Raw genomic sequence first — 20,062 nt, forward strand, 5'->3', positions numbered from 1 at the left:
GACCCAGAAATGATCCACATACCTATGGTCACTTGATTTTTGTCGAGGGAGCCAAAACCATCCAGTGGAAAAAAGACAGCATTTTCAGCAAATGGTGCTGGCACAACTGGCGGTTATCATTTGGAAGAATTCGAATTGATCCATTCTTATCTCCTTGTACAAAGCTCAAGTCTAAGTGGACCAAAGAACTCCACATCAAACCTGAGACACTGAAATTTATAGAGGAGAAAGTAGAGAAACTGGAGAAACTGGAAGATATGGGCACTATGGGAAAAAAAATCAATAAACAGAACAGCAATGGCTTGTGCTGTAAGATCAAGAATTGACAAATGGGACCTCATAAAATTGGAAAGCTTCTGTAAGGCAAAAGACACTGTCAATAGACAAAAAGGCCACCAACAGATTGGGAAAGGATTTTTACCAATCCTAAATCTGATATGGGACTAATATCCAAAATATACAAAGAGCTCAAGAAGCTGGACTCCAGAAATTCAAATAAACCCATTAAAACATGGGGTACAAAGCTAAACAAAGAATTCTCACCTGAGGAATACTGAAGGGCTAAGAAGCACCTAAAAAAATGTTCAACATCCTTAATCATCAGGGAAATGCAAATCAAAACAACCCTGAGATTCCACCTCACACCTGTCAGAATGACTAAGATAAAAAATACAGGTGACAGCCGATGCTGGCGAGGATGTTGAGAAAGAGGAACACTCCTCCATTGCTGGTGGGATTGCAAGCTGGTACAACCACTCTGGAAATCAGTCTGGTGGTTCCTCAGAAAATTGGACATAGTACTACTGGAAGATCCAGTAATACTTATTCTGGGTATATCCCCAGATGATGTTCCAACTGGTAATAAGGACACATGCTCCACTATGTTCATAGCAGCCTTATTTATAATAGTCACAAGCTGGAAAGAACCAGATGTCCCTCAACAGAGGAATGAATACAGAAAATGTGGTCCATTTACACTATGGAGTACTACTCAACTATTAAAACAATGAATTTATGAAATTCTTGGGCAAATGGATGTATCTGGAGGATATTATCCTGAGTGAGGTAACCCAATCACAAAAGAAGTCACTTGATATGCACTCACTGATAAGTGGATATTAGCCCAGAAACTTGGAATACCCAAGATACAATTTGCAAAACACAAAAAAAATCAAGAAGAGAGAAGAGCAACGTGTGGATACTTTATTTCCCCTTAGAATAGGGAACAAAATACCCATGGAAGAAGTTACAGAGACAAAGTTTGGAGCTAACATGAAAGGATGGACTATCCAGAGACTACCCCACCAGGGGATCCATCCCAAAATCAGCCATCAAACCCAGACACTATTGCATATGCTAGCAAGATTTCGCTGAAAGGACTCTGATATAGCTGCCTCATGTGAGGCTCTGCAAGTTCCTGGCAAATACAGAAGTGGATGCTCACAGTCATCTATTGGATGGAACACAGGACCCCCAATGGAGGAGCTAGACAAAGCACCCAAAGAACTGAAGGGGTCTACAACCCTATAGGTGGATCAACAATATGAACTAAGCAGAACCCCCAGAGCACCCAAAGAACTGAAGGGGTCTACAACCCTATAGGTGGATCAACAATATGAACTAAGCAGAACCCCCAGAGCTCGTGTCTCTAGCTACATACCTAGCAGAAGATGGCCTAGTCGGCCATCATCGGGAAGAGAGGAACCTTGGTTTTGCAAACTTTATATGCCCCAGTACAGGGAACACCAGGGCCAAGAAGTGGGAGTGGGTGAGTAGGGGAGCTGGGTGAAGGGAGGGTACAGAGAACTTTTGAGATAGCATTTGAAATTTAAAAAAAGAAAATATCTAATAAAATTTTTTCTATACTTTAATAATATTCAATTAATTGATTTTATGAGTTAATTTTATTTTTTTGTAAAATCATTTAGGCTTTCCAAGAATATATAGTTCATTTAAACTAGCCAAACAGTTCAGAAAATGTTTAAAAAATAACTATTACAATCTGTATTGATTAGCTTGCAAATATATATATCCTTTATAGTACTATTGGATTTAGTAATTTTACCTATCTGCTGGTATTATTAACTATAATTCAATCAATAAAGTGAGCAAGCATGTTCCAAAATAAGGATCTGCTTATAACATTCTCATAAAATATTATCCCTGTTGTTTATAAGAAAAAGCCTTTCTCACCCAGAACATTAAGACTCTTAAAAGACTTCTCAGTCTTTTAAGTCTTTAGCCTTCTCTCCTGACATTCCTATTATGGCACTTATAATACATCCAGGCTGTTATTTCACAATCATTCCAGGCTGTTGGATCCTTTACCAGAGATAGCCCTCTTCCTCACCTTCTCCATCTGGTGAAACTCTCCTCCTTTGCCATCAGCAGCTTCTTGCCTGTCAGGGACCAGCGAAGATGTCAGTTTTCTAAAAAGCTTGTTCTGATGGCCTCAGGCAAAGTTATTCACTTTCAAATTAAAGCAGCAGTAATTGTATATTATAATTGTCTGGGTTTATACCTATAACCCCACTAAACTGAGCTTAACCTTAGGGCAGTGACCTAGGTGAATATATTTCATCTCCAGCATCTAGCATGAGGCATACATATACATTTGCTCAAGGCATGTTTAACATAATTTAAACACACGCACACATGCACACACACACACGCACACACACACACACACACACACACACACACACACATATATATGAAAATAAAAATAAAGGCATAAATTAATAGATGAATGAATTAATAATATAATAAATGAATAAACATAATAAATCAGTACAATTTATTAAATCATTTGGATTGTTGAAGGTTTCTAATTTCTAACAGGTAAGATGGTATTATGCTAACTTTATCTCTATTCCTGCAAAGGAGTCATTAATTTATTGATACTTTCTCAGGAAAGTTAGTAGATACGTTTTTTAATTTCCTTTTTCATCTCTGATTTAGTTATTTCACTTGTTTTATTTTCCCACTCATAATTTGAGATACTGAGTTCATTTAGTTCAGACATGTTCCAGGAGATAGTACTTATATTAATAAACATCATTTTGTATAAAATAACTTCTATGTTTCTGAACCTTAAGAACTAAAAGTCATAAAGCTAAAAAACATTTGGCCTTTTGACTTGCTAATTGTTATTTATAAAAAATGAGTATCAGTTTTACATTTAATTCCAGGTTGATTGATTAATTACTTATGTGATTAAGACAGTAAAATGGGAAAAATGTATGTTCTATTTATCAAGAAAAAATATTTCATATCCATATGTCAATGAAATTTTACTTAAGTATTTCTCTCTTATTCTACAGCCCAAGGTTTTGGATGATATAAGCCTTCATAACACTTTAAGTCACAATGCAATTCTATATTACTGTCAGCCATGCAGCAGCTGGTCAGCTGTACTGGCTGGTTTTGTGTGTCAACTTGATACAGGCTGGAGTTATCACAGAGAAAGGAGCTTCAGGTGAGGACATGCTTCCATGAGATCCAGCTGTAAGGCATTTTCTCAATTAGTGATCAGGGGTGGGGGCATTGTGGGTAGTGCCATCCCTGGACTGGTAGTCTTGGGTTCTATAAGAGAGCAGGCTGAGCAAGCCAGGGGAAACAAGCCAGTAAAAAACATCCCTCCATGGCCTTTGCATCAGCTTCTGCTTCCTGACCTGATTGAGGCCAGTCCTGACTTCCTTTGGTGATGAACAGCAACAGCAATGTGGAAGTGTAAGCCGAATAAACCCTTTCCTCCCCAGCTTGCTTCTTGGTCATGATGTTTGTGCAGGAATAGAAACCCTGACTGAGACATCAGCTTTTCCACACACAGGCCAGCATGAAGAAACAGTAACCTGAGTTACTTGTTCAGCACTATTTCTGAGGAGGGTGACTTTTACCACAGTATCACATATACTACCTAAGTAGAACATTTTGTAACCATGGGATAGTTTTGGGTTTTTTTGTTTGTTTGTTTTGTTTTTTAGCTCTGTATGTATTTTTTAATCAATTTTAACTCCTTTTTATTCAGCATTTACTTTTCATAGCAATCTGCTACTCAATAGACTTTTTAAAATATTCAAGGGATTGCATTGTCTTCTCCAGCACTGCCTGGATTTCTACATGAGAGTTTCCATGACAAGCATGCACCCTTGCCTCTTGTGGAAAGTGTAATCAAGGGAGGTTATCCAAGAAAAATCCTGACTTTACAGGTTACATACAGGGAAATAACATCAAGTCCCATGATGTCCTTCCTCATAAGGAAGGAAAAAACAACAAGGGGAGACTTCAGACCTGGTCAGCAGCTATCATTCTGAAAATGAAAGGACTCTCTGGTGACAGGCAGGAACTGCACTCACTAAGCACCTACTATGTACCTGTTGTGAAGAGAACACTGCACACATCAATGCCTTTGTTCTTCACAGTAATTCTTTTTTTGGGGGGGGGGGCGACAATAAATTCAGAAAGGCTGAGTGATATGCTGGAGATCACAGGACCTGCAAAGGCAGACCTGGATCTGCCTTCACAGCGGCGAGAGGTTTTTTGTTTTTTGGGTTTGTTTTTTGGTTTTTTTGTTTGTTTGTTTGTTTTGTTTTTTTAGAAAGATTTGAACTAGGAGAGAAATACTGCTGACATGTTCACACGGGCTCCTAGTTATCTGAAGGTGTCATTGTTCCTGGGTATTTTTAGAAGCAGAAACTAACAGAGTTGTATTTTCAGTAGTATCACCTAAACTCAGACCCTGGTTTTCGCACATACCAATTGAATTCTATGTGAGTGAATAAATTATTCTGAACCTCAAATTCTGTGTGCATGACAGTACAGTAGACATGAAGGTAAATGAAATACTATCCCTGTGCTCTGAAACTATGATTATACTACATTAGGGTTCTATTTGTCACTCTGTGTGTGTGTGTGTGTGTGTGTGTGTGTGTGTGTGTGTGTGTGAGCAAATGCAGCACCCAGAGGATGGTGTGAGATTTCCTTGGAATTACAATGATGAGCACTCATCTGGGTGCTGGGAACCAAACTCTGCTTCTCTGAAAGAGCAGGAAGCACTTTTGACTGCTGAGCCATCTAACTCAGTTTTAATTAATAACAACTATTATTATTAATTAGTTTTGAGGCTAGGTTTGAAGTGTAGGGATAATGATTACTGTCACAAGGACATAGACCTCTCATTGTACCTCATTTTCCTCTTACATGACTCAATAATGTTGTAGTTAGAGGTACAGACAACTCATTAAATGTCCAACGACATACTCATAGTCCAGTGCTGACAATAGTTGCCTCTATGCGTTCCTCTTCTTTCCTGAAGACAAAACAATAGACAATATAATGTGAGGGAATTTCAGAGGGTTAGCTCAGTTTGATTGTCATTTGAGCACTTTGGACAAACATCAGCTGCACCATCAAAGGTTGAAACAATGGGAATATCTATTGGGGAATATTCTTGAGGAGGACATAAGCTCTCAACCACAAACCAAGTAAAAAGCAAAACCAAAATCCACATTCTATAGATCTCATACATGATCCTGTTCATAATGCAGAGACAAGTATTTAAGTGATTGTAATGTATCCAAAATATTTCTGTATCAGAGACTGCAGATGAACCTAGAGAGCTAGTTTCACACAAAAGCGGGTTTAATGTGTTTCTGCTGAATTGCCAAGTACTTTATTGCACAGTCTTTTACCTTTAAAACTTTCACAGTAATTTTATAACACAATACCAGATTTTGTACCTTCATTCTTTTATTCAATTCCAGTAACCTAAAATTTCATTCACAACTGATAAACATTTTCCCTCTCCCTCTCCCCGTGTCTGTGTCTGTGTCTGTGAATATATACATAATCAGGAAATTCTTACATTGACTCTTCAAATTTGGTGTCTTCTAGTCAAGACTATGAAGCATCTTTAAGTGAAATTCCCCTTTCAGGCACTTCACCTTAATTACCTACTCGTATAAATCACAGCTTTCTGTCTGTCATTTTTCAAAGGCCCACTGGGAATGCAAACCAGGTGACTGTGTGGCTATGCTGGAAAGTATATTGACAGAACATACCTGAGCTTCCATTTTGCTCAGGGTGGTGATTACTAACGTGCGAAATCCGGAGTGCTGTGAAGTGGCCAGAGTTTCAGCAGAATTTATTGCTTACAGCTTTAGGGTCCCTTGGCCTTTACCAGCTGTTCTACACCTGGACATGGAGAACAGAAACATCCCTCTTCAATTTATCTTTTCTGAACTTGTTGCTTATGGGATTCAGATGCCAGGTGACAGAACTGGGAAGCGGCAGTGAGAGCCTCCACCTGTATAACACCGAATTCCCCCAAGAGCTCTTGTTCTGAGTGAGTGTGGTGTAGATACCAGCTCTAACCGTGTGGAAGAGATTAAGTCTTGGGGGCAGTGAGCTCATGTAGGCTCGTTTTTCTATTGTATGAGCTTTAGTCTTATGTGAGATACATTGATTAAGTGAGTAAGATACTAGAAACTCTTGAAAGGTTTAAGGACTATGTCATCCACAAGACAATTTCCTCCTGCCTTGTAATGCTGTGAGCTTTGTGGCTATTACATTGACCATCATATATGAAGTACTAAGGAAAGGTTGTTCACATACTAAATGAGGAACGAATGAATGAGCTACTGCCTCTTTTACATTTAAGATGTACTACATTTCAGTGGTAGAAAGCAGACATTGGAGGGAAAAGACCTAATATTTAAGTATTCTATCTCATGTTAGTGTTATGACCACACACTCAAGTCTCAGTTTCTACATCTGTGAAACAAAACTGATACTAACCACATTATAACTATCTTTAAGATTAGATGGGATGTTTTCACATGAGGGGGATTTCTTTGGCCCAGTGCCCAACATTAGACTGGCTTTAAATAGGTCAGGGCAGCAAGTAAGACAATTTAACCTAGGAAAATATTGAAAATGTACAAATTAATGCCAATCTTGCAATGTCAAGAATGTGATTTTATTTTGCATTATAAGTAAGCAGCCTTGCTCTTCTCCATTTTTTTCCTTTCACTCTCAGGATCAGCCTTGCTCACTGAGGAAGTCCGTAGATAAGAATGACTGTTTTATTTAGGGGCTTTAATGTGTAGGAGAGAAGTATAGAAAAACCATTTAGGACATTTTCAATGTCATCATGAACTCTAGTTAAAATATGCCACTCAAACTAATGCAAAGCTACCATTTAATATAACATTTTTCTTTGTTAGTTCATCATCTAATCTATCTATCATCTATCTAAATTTGTCTGTCTCTCTGTTTCTGTCTCTGTCTCTTTCTCACACAGAGACATGCATACACACACACACACACACACACACACACACACACCTCTATAAACTCATAATAAAAACCACAAACATATCTACATTCCATGTCATTAATAGTGACTAACTGCTCCATCAGAAGACATTTAATCTTCAGTCTCTTCTCCCATGCTTATGTCTTCAACTGTTCTCTGGAAAAGGGAGGAGACGCTTGCTGTGGTTCGGTTTACCAGAACAATGTTCCTGGACACACACTCAGCTGGGAGGCCTTTTAATTTATAACTTACTTTCAACAACATTGCTTTTTACTGGCAACACAACCGCACCCTAAAGAAACACAAAGAAGGAAAATTAGACCACTTTTATCCAGGACCCTGGTTCTCCTCACTCTGTTGTGAACATATCCCCTAGAGCAGGGCCATGGAAGGATTGAGCCAGGTGACCTGCAGTCTTCTTAATATGCTCAGTGGCCCAGAATTATTTTTGATGTAGTAAACTAGTGACTTAGCTATGGCATCAATAATGACAACCCTAAATCTAGATGTATTGTATACAAAGTAGCACATTTTACACTGTTTTACCATGGAAGGGGGGGGGAAGGGTTGGGTAAAATTTAACTCATAAAGGCTATCTGCCTTTATGTACTAGTGAAATCTATTATTAAAACTCAGTGTGATTTTTCAATATTAAAACACACTGTTTCTTAAGCCAAATAGTGTTCATCTTCAGTGTGAAACTTAACTGTAAAAACTGCTTGTATAATATCAAAAGATTATAGAAACATTATTAATAAAATGGACAGCAGCCTATGATTTTTTTAAATAAAATAATCCTCGATATGTTTTTATTTCAGCAGTAACTTCTTGGTGACATAGGCATAATGGAACCCCATGAGAATGCAGACAAATACTTTGGCTACTTCATCTTGCACAGAAAAAGCTGTGAGAATAAGTTTAAATTGATCAGCCACCTCTTTTTCCTTCCCTAGGTTTAGTGAAACTAGAGACAGATGATTAACTAATCAAACACATTTGACAACATTTTTATTCAAATTAAGAGTAAATGTATTCTGATATTTTATGAGTTCATTTAATTAGTAATGAAAATAGGCTTAATTTAGACTTATGCAAACTAATTTTACACACGATAAATGCTTCACCATTCAGCAAACTTCTTGTTTTGAAAAGTGTGGCTTAAGAGCAGATTCATCCTAAGATCTGTGGTTGCTAGACAGAGACCACTGAACCCCATGTCAAGAGCCAGCACCAGTGGACTTCAGAAAGAAAACGTGAGACAACACACCACAGACATAACATCCAGCTCAGAATAAAAGACATTTTTGCTCTTTGTCCCACTCTTAAAAATAACATGAAGATTGGAAATTGATACTCATCGAAAGTAAATCAAATTTACTCTATGTTCTTTCATGAACTTGAAAGGCCAAGATAAACATGTGGTAATGGGAAGGAATTTGTAAGGATAATGCCCTGCCACATTTACCAATATGAAGAATAGCAAATAGTCTGTCTACTCCATTCAACGTTAGATACATTTCTGGTATGATGAACGAAATCCATCCCCTACCAATTATCTGCTGTAGGAAATTCTTCAGGAGCTACTTGCTCACCTGTATTGGCTCACCTTGACAACATTTCCCTCAGCACCTTGCTCTGTGCCTGTGCAAAGTCATGCTCAATGTTTACTAGAGGAATAAATAAATCAAAACAGAGAGCTGCACAAAGATGAAGCTTCCTCCCCTGGTCTTTGCAACTGTTGAAGCTGGAAGAGTTTCTTCCTGCTTGAAGTCATATTCAATTTCAGTTCCCTGTGGCTTTTCTCCAGCTGTTTTTCTAGTAAAGACATCCTTGCTTCCTTCCTCTTCATGAAGCTAAGTGCACTCCAGTAACTACACTCCAGGATTTGACATGTGTTTCAATTCTTTCACAAAGGGCCATCTTTGCATCAGTCAACTACAGCTCCTTTGCTCTCAAATTTTATTGCATGTTTAGAGGGATATGTGATTTATTAGAATTTAACTTATTCTAAACCAGTAGGTTGGAAGCTGCTTGTGAGTATCCATAGTCTTTAAATATCAAAGTTGGTTGAGAAGGAATAGAGGGATGGAGAGGATGTTTATGGGAGATGTGTGCAAGGGGTGGGAGAGAAGGGTGAATGTATTCAAAATACATTGCACCAAATTCTCAAAACATTAACAAATTATTGTTTAAAAAATTCCCATGGCATAAATGGCACCCTTAAGCTTGAATGCTATGCTTTTAAAATTTATTCTTTCATCTACTCTGAATCTATAAAACCTTGTTTTCAGATCTATTTACTATTTTACAATGTAAACACAATAAATATTATTGCGTTGTTTTTTGTTTGTTTGTTTTCCTTTTTCTCTAGAAACTAGAAAGCTTATTGACAGAGTAGGAGATGCTCAATGATTATACAATTATTGATAAGTTATGAAGGTCACTGACCCATTTTGATTGAAAACAAGACCTACTATACAGGTAGGAGCTCATGCCTAGTGCTGTAAACCTGGTCAAGAGCCTATTATTACTGAGGCCATAGACTCTAAGGGAGAACCTAGTAATGCTAAGTACTTTTGACTTTTACTTCTTTAGCAAGTAAAATGCAATATTTACCCTCAGAATCAAGACTGGTACTTTACTTCTTTGTGAACCCTGATTGTCAGTTTTCAGGTGACAAGGACAGACCTCAAAGGACAAAATATCACCGTATGAGGCACTGGAACATGGTGAGGTCTTTGCAAGTCCCCTGACAGTAAGGAAAAGAGCGCTGTTTCTTTTTACCTAGAATTATGGGATTTTTACCTGATATGCTAATTCCCAATATCATAGTTCTTTTTTTATGGACAATTAAGGGACATGTTTTGGAGATGTATATGCAAAATATAAGTGTTTTCTTAAATGCTATCATCCGCCCCCTTTACCTTTGCTGGTAGTTAGTTGCATTGACTTGGTAGTTAGTTGACCTGAGCATGGTATATTTGTTTCTTACTTTCTAAAGTCATTAAACAAGTTTCACCCATATGTGCTGGTGACTGAACTATTGAATAATGTGGCACTGACCTGTTGCTCAGTTCAGTCCACTGCTGAAAGAGAGAGAGAGAGAGAGAGAGAGAGAGAGAGCAACAGACACTGAAAATATTGCCTCTAGCCCCTCAGAATGGCTGGCCTTATCTCTGGCTTGTGTTTTAGCTTCTAAATCTAAGACTGTTTAGGGTCACTTCCTACCAATTGCCTATGTTCCCACTTAAATTGCTGAAATAACAACTTCATTTCTTTTTTAATTTTTTTATTACATATTTTCTTTATTTACATTTCAAATGTTATCCCCTTTCCTAGTTTCCCCTCAGAAAATCCCCTATCCTCTCCCCCATTCCCCTGCTTTCCAACCCACTCACTCCTGCTTCCTGGCCCAGGCATTCCCCTATACAGGAGCATAGAACCTTCACAGGACCAAGGTCTCTCCTCCCATGGATGACGGACTTAGCCATCTTTTGCTGCATATGCAACTAGAGTCACAAGTCCCTCCCTGTGTTTTCTTTGATTAGTCCTAGGGAACTCTGGGGGAACTGGTTAGTTTATATTGTTGTTCCTCCTAGGGGACTTCAAACCCCTTCAGCTCCTTGGATACTTTCTCTAGCTCCTTCATTGGGGATGCTGTGCTTTGTCCAATGGATGGCTGTGAGCTTCCACTTCTGTATTTGTTAGGCACTGGCAGAGCTTTTCAGGAGACAGCTAAACCAGGCTCCTGTCAGCAAGCTCTTGTTGGCATCCACAATAGTGTCTGTGTTTGGTAGTTATTTATGGGATGGATCCCCAGGTGTGGCAGTCTCTTGATGGTCATGCCTTCAGTCTCTGCTCCAAACTTTGTCTCTGTAACTCCTTCCATGGGTATTTTGTTCCCCATTCTAAGAAGGATCAAAGTGTCCACACTTTGGTCTTCCTTCTTCTTGAATTTCATGTGTTTTACAAATTGTATCTTGGATATTCTGAGCTTCTGGGCTAATATCCACTTATCAGAGTGAATAGCATGTGTGTTCTTTTGTGATTGGGTTACCTCACTCAGGATGATATCCTCCAGATACATCCATTTGTCTAAGAATTTAATAAATTCATTGTTTTTAATAGCTGAGTAGTACTCCATTGTGTAAATGTACCACAATTTCTGTATCCATTCCTCTGTTGAGGGACAACTGGGTTCTTTCTAGCTTCTTGCTATTATAAATAAGGCTGCTATGAACATAGTGGATCATATGTCCTTATTACATGTTGGAGCATCTTCTGGGTATATGCCCAGGAGTGGTATTGCTGGATCATCTGGTAGAACTATGTCTAATTTTCTGAGGAACTGCCAAACTGATTTCCAGAGTTGTTGTACCAGCTTGCAATCCCACCAGCTATGAAGGAGTGTTCCTCTTTCCCCACATCCTCACCCACAACTGCTGTCACCTGAGTTTTTGATCTTAGTCATTTTGACTGGTGTGAGGTAGAATCTCAGGGTTGTTTTGATTTGCATTTCCCTGATGATTAAGTGTGTTGAACATTATTTTTAGGTGCTTCTCAGCCATTCTATATTCCTCAGTTGAGAATTCTTTGTTTAGCTCTGTTCCCCATTTTTAATAGGGTTATTTGGTTTTCTGGCGTTCAACTTCTTGAGTTCTTTATATATATTGGATATTAGCACTCTATCAGATTTAGGATTGGTAAAGATCTTTTTCCAATCTGTTGGTTGGATATTGTATAGTTAGACTTGTTTGTCAGCTTAGCTTAGAATAAGAATTCTCTAAGAGTGCTTGAACACTCCAAGTATGTCTATGGGTTTGTTTCTAGAGAAAACAGACACGAAGGACAATGCCTGTGGGAGATGCTAAGAGAGCAATACCATGCAAAATCTCCCAGATAGAAGGAAGACAGAGAGGAGGAAGCCAATGAGCATGCTCAAGTTACTTCTTTTGCTAAATGTGTTTATGCTAGCTGCCATTACTTATAGACAGACTCCAGGGAGATTCTAGGCCATCAGCCTTGATTGAGATGACTGAAGTGTCTAGATTCTTGAAGTGAGTGGCCATCATGTTTGCTGCCCTTTTAGCACAAAAATAGCTATTTTAAAGATGTTTGTACTCCTACCACATAAGCAATATATATGATACACATGTATGTTATTAATCTTTCCTCTATGAGGCCCTGGTTTAGAAAAAACCCATTAGATAATATACATGTAACTTGAGGAAAGAATGTATCTACAGCCTTTCCGCGCTACCTGGGGGCAGGTCCATATGGCGTTTTGATTCCCATTGTAACTTAAAGTGAAACTTACACAATGTCTGGAGGGAAGGATGTCCTCAAATTTCTTGCTGCAGGAACCCACTTAGGTGGCACCAACCTTGACTTTCAGAGGAAGCAGTACATCTACAAAGGGAAAAGTGATGGCATCTACATCATAAATCTGAAGAGGACCTGGGAGAAGCTGCTACTCACAGCTCGAGCTATTGTTGCCATCGAGAACCCTGCTGACCTCAGTGTCATCTCCTCCAGGAACACTGGCCTGCGAGCTGTGCTGAAGTTTGCTGCTGCCATGGGAGCCACTCCGATTGCTGGCCGCTTCACACCTGGGACCTTCACTAACCAGATCCAAGCAGCCTTCAGGGAGCCACGGCTTCTAGTGGTGACCAATCACAGGGCTGACCATCAGCCACTCACAGAGGCCTCTTATGTCAACCTGCCCACCATTGCTCTAGGTAGCACAGATTCTCCCCTGCGCTATGTGGACATTGCCGTCCCATGCAACAACAAGGGAGCTCACTCAGTGGGTCTGATGTGGTGGATGCTGGCCAGGGAAGTACTCCGCATGCGAGGTACTATCTCCCGTGAGCATCCATGGGAGGTTATGCCTGATCTTTACTTCTACAGAGACCCAGAGGAGATTGAGAAGGAGGAGCAGGCTGCTGCTGAGAAGGCTGTGACCAAGGAGGAATTCCAGGGTGAATGGACCGCACCAGCTCCTGAGTTCACTGCTGCTCAGCCTGAGGTGGCCGACTGGTCTGAGGCTGTGTAGGTTCCCTCTGTGCCCATCCAGCAGTTCCCCACAGAAGACTGGAGTGCGCAGCCAGCCACTGAGGACTGGTCAGCGTCTCCCACAGCAAAGGCCACTGAGTGGGTTGGAGCTACCACTGAGTGGTCCTGAGCTGCTGTGCAGGCACCTGAGCAAAGGGAAAAAGTGGAAGGAAAATAAAGTTCCTACAAGCTGAAAAAAACAAAAACAAAAACAAAAACAAAAACAGAAAGCATCGACAGTAGCTGCACAATTTTGTATCGAGTTTCTTCTAGAAAATCAGCTGTCTCCGCTTTGCTACTCAGTGGTCTTTGATAGGGAATCACGTGATGCTATTCCACCAGGTAGACTTATCAAGCAGGAGAAAAAAATGAACAATCTTCATTTAAGTATGGTTGAGTATTACTGATAGTACCAAGTGCTGCCCATCCTTCTCGTCCTGTCCAGAGAGTACATGTGTGGTTCTGAGGGTTAGAGTTTTGGACAGATGCTGAGATATGATCGCTTATGAGGTAGACCTAGAAATAAAATGTTAAACATTTGCATCTTTATAAACTTACAAAAGCTTCAACTTTTAGGTCCTTTTTATACCAGCTAACTGATTAATAAGTACAAATGCAGCTGAAAGACAAAACTGGAGACAGAGACTTATTCTGGAGCTGTTGAGTGCCTGCAATTCATGCTTCCCCCTGCCCCCAATGATAGCACTAGTATCTCACAAATATTAGTTATGCTTATTTAGTTTCCTGGACATTTATTTCATTTTTTCCCCATATTTTCTTTTTGAAAAATTTAAACTTGGCTTCACAGTCTAATAACCTTTATGAGAAACAGTGGGCATTTTACCACTACCATTAAACATAAACTATTTTATAAAAGTGTCTGTGCAAAGACAATATTGAAGTTCCTTACATGTGTATCAGCAAGGAAGAAGCTCAGTCATATGAACTTAGTATGATGACCTGTTTATCAATGTGTCGCACATGTATTATGGGCCTACAAGACAGAAGGGTCAAAAATGATTTCTGTATATAACCTGACAAAATGAAAAAGCATAAAGAAATTTTAGTTAAATCCTCAAAAAGTATGTATCTTAATGATTTGAAACTACTCTTTAAATTTTTTAAATAATATTTTTGATAATAATATCATGTAATATATTTGTATTAATTGAGAATTCTATACGATGTACTTTGAGCATGTTTATTCTCCAAGCTCCTCACAGAAGCCCATCCCCTCCCTACTCAGCAAAATGCTTTATTTTATGAAGTGGTTAAAATTACATTTATTTGTGTGTACATGTTTCTAAGTACATGAGGACATCAAAGGACAATTCACAGGAATCAGTTTTCTCCTTCTACCATGTGGGTGCTGGGAATCTAACCCAGATCATAAAGCTTAGCCAATGACAAGCCCTGAAACCACTCTTGAGAACACAGACTCCTCATCTCATGTAAACATTTTGTTTTAGGCCATTACCATAAGTTGCTTGCCTTGGCATTAAACAGGAGGTGCCTCAACATAGCAGTGGCCCTGCTAACTAGTTGTATCAGAGTAAGTGACTTGAGCGACAGTATTCCAAGACTCCAATCATAATTTTTTGGCAGACATTTTACTAATTTACTTGATGTATGTCAAGCAACTCTAAACTACAGGTCAGCCCATGTTCCAGTTACAACTATTTCTTCCCCAAGACACCCCCAAGACACCTCCAAGAGGTAACATTGTTTAAAATTAGATATCTTGTAGACAAATAAATGCAGTTTGTGATAACTGGCTTGTTCACTTTCCAGATAAAATGACCATAGTTATATTTTATATTTTCAAAATATGAAAAACGGGGCCTCTGTAGTCTTTTCTTTGGGAGGTGTTTTCAGAGAATCTGGAATCCTTTCTCAGGAAAGCCCTCCTCTTTTCTCTAGGGTTCTTTCAAGCATCTTGGTCTGATGCTGTTGGACTTATTGTTCGCCATCTGGAGAGTGAAGCCAGGACTCTACACATGCTGAGCAAGAGTTCTCACAGATAAGCTCCAGCACCAATTTGATGTTTATTCAGATACAAATACAATTTCAGATCTGTTGTTAGGTGAAATTCAGACAGTATTATTTCAATAAAATACCTCACTCTTAAAGCCTGTAATTTCTACAATGGGCTACTCAGATCTGAATTATTACCATTCCCTAAATTTAGCAAAATAAGATCTGCAGCCTCTATACAAGCCCCACTGAGTTACAGCTTGGGGCTGAACCAGCTTTTCAGGTGATCTGGATGAGGGTTAACACTCAAGGAGCTCCTACAGTCCAGTTCTTGACATTCTTTTAATTAGATTGGTTTTGCATAAGATGAAGTTGACTGCTGTTAACTTTGAATTTAAAATGTCCTAACCGATACACAAGTTATTTTGTTTTAAATGAGTCTCCAACGTTTCTATATTTTTTGACATGGGGTATGCAGCACTTTTATGGTCAGTAAAATAAACTTATTTAGAGACATATTCTGGCTTGGAACCTGGGACCTATGACTTTAGATCCCGTTGCTTTAAAATGGTGTTTGTCGGAAATTTTTTCATTTGCATAAAATATCCCTTCCTGTTTTCTAATGAAGAATCTCTTCTGTCTGCATACGAGGCAAGCTAAGCACCTCCCAAGGACTGGTGTTTATGTTCACACAGAACTGTCCCTCTGACACAAGCATCACTATCTCAAAATGTCTTGTGCACAGAATCACCTGGATCGCATCTTCGTAAGATCTGTGATGCTCGAAATCAGAACAGCTCAGGTGAGTTCCATGATTAATTATTACTTTCCTTGCTTATGGTGAGTAGCGGTGCTGGCTTCCGGGTCACCAGGGAAGTTCTCAGAATGTGGGCTTCCCTCCATTCATCCCCTTTGGTATCACTAATGGTGAATTACAAACCAAAAGCATCTCATCATCAGAATGTGCCCTTGAACTTGTAAGCACTGAACAGTGCCCAAACAGGCTGACTTAATAGCTCTGTGCACTGTTTAGTGGCCAAGCAATATACACTATGAAATTCAGTCTTGTTTAACTATCCCCTTAACTTTTTCATTTTGGACTACTTCTTTTTTTTTTAAAGTTGTTGTTCCTGATATCTTTATCATTCAACAGTGTTCATTCAAATTGTCCAGACAGTGAAAATATGTATTGTGTACCAAGCATGCTCTGTGTTAGGAGATGCACCACTGAAGAGGCAGTGCAGTCTCTTTGCCTCTTTGATCACTTCCCTACAAGATTTCAACTCTTTCAGTTCTCTGAAAGAAGGGTTGGCTTTAGATCAGTATGACAAACCAGCTCTTAAAACCACAGATACTGTGGAATAGGATGGATGCTCTGTGAGAAAGTGCATTCCTAGTCTTCACACATTCAAGGAGAAGATGGTGGTAGACAGGTGTCTTAAATAGTTGAAGCCTCCATTAGTCTATTACTATGGTGTCTTTAAAATGTGAAACTCTATCACAAATAGAATATAGCTCAGGTAAATTAAAATACCAAAGCAGAATTTGTGGCACATGCTTGTGACCAGAGCTACAAGAGAAGCTAAGCTGGAAGAATTGCAAGTTCAAAGGTAGCCTGGGCCACAGGTCTAGGTCAACCTAGCCACTTATCAAGACTTTGCTTCCTATGTCTAGAATGGAAAGTAGCTTTTAAAAAAGAAAAACTGTGAAACAGAAAATTGTTCCTACTTCATCATAGGCTATAGGTAGATGAATGAGCAAATCTCTGAATTTCTCCCTCTCTCCCTCCCTGCATCCATTCTTTCCCCACTCCCAAAAGACACCAGCTGATGAAAGCAGTTACCATTTCAGATGCAAATTTGTCTCTTTGCCATCTGTTGCATTATTCTGTATTAACTGTAGAGGACCGGGGCATTATGGCAAGAGACAGAGGCAGAAGCCCAAGTGAACATGATGTACTTTGCATGTTCAGGACAAGGACTGGGAGCTGTAGAATGGAAGATGAGAAAGCAAGGGCAAAGTTTGCAGGAGTTGGGAGAAGAGGGAGGAAGAAGACATTTTTGCTGAAATAGGTTGCTTTTGCTCCCTATGGGGAAAACCCATATTCCTATCACCTGACTTCTGGAGTTGTGCCTGATGCTGCCTGGCACTTGCCAAACATTTCCAGGTCAAGGGCATATAAAAGCTAAAAGAGTCATAGTCATCCCCAATGTATAAATGTTCACAGTACTTCAGCCATTACTATGAACAGAGTCCATTACAATGGTAGTATCTGCCTCTCAAAGCACACTTTGTTCCCTTCCTGTTCTCTATCAATTAGCCCGCGCATTCCACTGACTAAAAATGCTCTCAGAATTCATATTGCCTAGAAAAACTTTCTGTGAAGAAATCCCTGGGTCATAACATGATTCTAGAATCCAACACTGGATTAATCTTCCTCTTCTTCAGCCTATTCGCTGTTTCTTTTCTTTACTCCAATAGCCATAGATAACCAATCAATAATGATTAATAGTTACTATTCTATTGAGGAAAGCATTTTGCACTTATTAGTAATTTGAACCTAACAAAAATGTGGGAGAGAAGTATTGTTATGTACACCTTTCAAATGAAGAACTGAGACACAAACAGAACAAATTAACTGTTCAAGGTTGCAGCAAAGAAGCAATATTCCTGGCAATGAAGCCCAGCTTCACCTTGTTCCTGTGATTGTGTCTGGACTGCACATCACAGGGAAAACAGCACAGCTTTATCTAATGCACCACCTAGGAATTTGCTTGCTGCTTACTCTGCTTCTGTCTCTGAGCAATCTTTGCATTTTAACTTTGGATTTTACTTATATTCCTTGTGCAAACCTACTCGTTCCACCGTAGAGGAAGGCCAACAAGATCCTGAGAGTTACCAGCTATTCAAGTTCTTAAAAGTTCCTTCTGGCATGCCAAAGAGCAGGAAAAAGCATATAGCGACAGGCACCAGGTCCCAGGAGACAAACTCTGACAGCAAGATACCATCTGTTTCTACTCCTATCTACTTGGACCATCTGCTATTGCTCAAAATACTGCATGACTGCTACTTGGGGTCATTTAAGGTCAGAAGATTCATCAACTCTTCAACTGTGTCTATTCTAGCCTCTACGTTGTCTTCTGCTGTCTGCTATGCCTGGCTCACCAAAGCCCCATACTTCACTGCCCAGACCCACACCTAGCTTTGACAATTAGATAGATCCCCCAAAATTGTGGTGGAGAAATTTGGATTACCCGTTTGTAAGAAAGCTGATCAAATAGCACACAAAATTGAAAACCTATGGCTGAAAATTAGCAAAGGAAGTCCCCTCCTCTCCAAAATAAACATAGATTCCGAATCATGGGTGTGTAGGACCAGAGGCATAATAAAAACACACTGAGATTATGTTTCATCTACTCTGTATAAACCTCGGCACCATCTGTTAAAATTTTACTCACCTTCTAAACCTAGTCCCAAAACTTAGCTAAAATCCCAAGCAACTCTTCAGGAACCCCCTTGTTTCTTCCTGTCATTTATTTGTTCCCAGTCCCTCTCCACTCTCGTGTGCCTTTACAGATTTGTACGCCAACACCACGTACTGCCTCAAACCTTACCAGACACAGAGATGCTTTGGAAGCAGCAGATGCTGAAACAGGGTTTACAGTGGATGAACACCTGCAGAGGGATGGGAGGAAACTCAACTGGACTGAGGGAAAAATTAAACTGTATATAAAAGTAAAGCCCCAGTACTCCCAACTCTGGGCGCAATTGTCCATCACAGTTGTTACTCTGTCACAGTGGGCTTCCTGTCTTCTGCAGGGTTCAGTTGGCCTGTGATAGTTTCTCTCTGAATGGACCATTTGGGTGATGCAGTTTTAGACAATTGAGACAGACCCTCACTTAAAGGAGATGCTGCTGGGGGAGCTGTCTTGAATACTTTCTGTATGTCTAGGCAGCACAGCTTCCAAGAAAGTCATCACGGTGGCTCACCACTGGGTCCACATGGTTGCCTTCCTGCTGTTGTTATCCAAGGGATTCAGGGTGGGATTTTTTCCTCCGAGTGTTGTCCCAGACCCCTTTCACATTGTAATCACTGAAGACTCCACATTCTGGGTCCTAGTTTTAAAAATGCCTCATCTGGGCTTTAAGTCTAAAAAAGATGAACTCTTTCTGGTTAGTGAGTCCTGTTTTCTGCACCCAGAGGGGCTCTTAGGATGACACCTCATTTTCTAAGCGTTATCAGAACTTTCATCATTACTTAGTGCCTTTCTTGATTACTATTCCCTTGAAGGGATCTGGTCTTTCCCTTCTTCCAAAGCCCTTCTTTAGTCTGTTCCCTTAGCTTGTACACTCCTCCACTGCCCACCTTTTAGTTCTTGGGTGACTCTTTTCATACCTGGTCCATTGTATCTCTCACTTTGCACAAAAGAATTACTGGCTTCAGAGTAGAAGCCTATACTCCTGGGCTTCCCCAAATAACAGCTCAGAGCCACTTCTTCTATGCACAGAATTTCTTTGAAGTCTCTGCATTTTATCTTAAAATTTCATGTGATTTTTTTCACTCCACTATGTGAACTATGTGTGCTAGTTTTAATATTAAAATACTACTTTAAATTACTTACTAGTGAATAAATTTATCCAGGAAGACATACTAATGTATGCATGGTTTCACATACCTTCTGAAATAACCTTGAATATATCAGCTTTGAATTTATA

General features: G+C 39.5%; 1 pseudogene; it reads left to right on the top strand.

The window, feature by feature from the left end:
• Gm11824 (predicted gene 11824) lies at positions 12,565-13,565 on the top strand (annotated as a pseudogene).

Source organism: Mus musculus, chromosome 4 (genome assembly GCF_000001635.26).
Source record: "Mus musculus strain C57BL/6J chromosome 4, GRCm38.p6 C57BL/6J".
In the NCBI taxonomy this organism is placed as follows: Eukaryota; Metazoa; Chordata; class Mammalia; order Rodentia; family Muridae; genus Mus; species Mus musculus.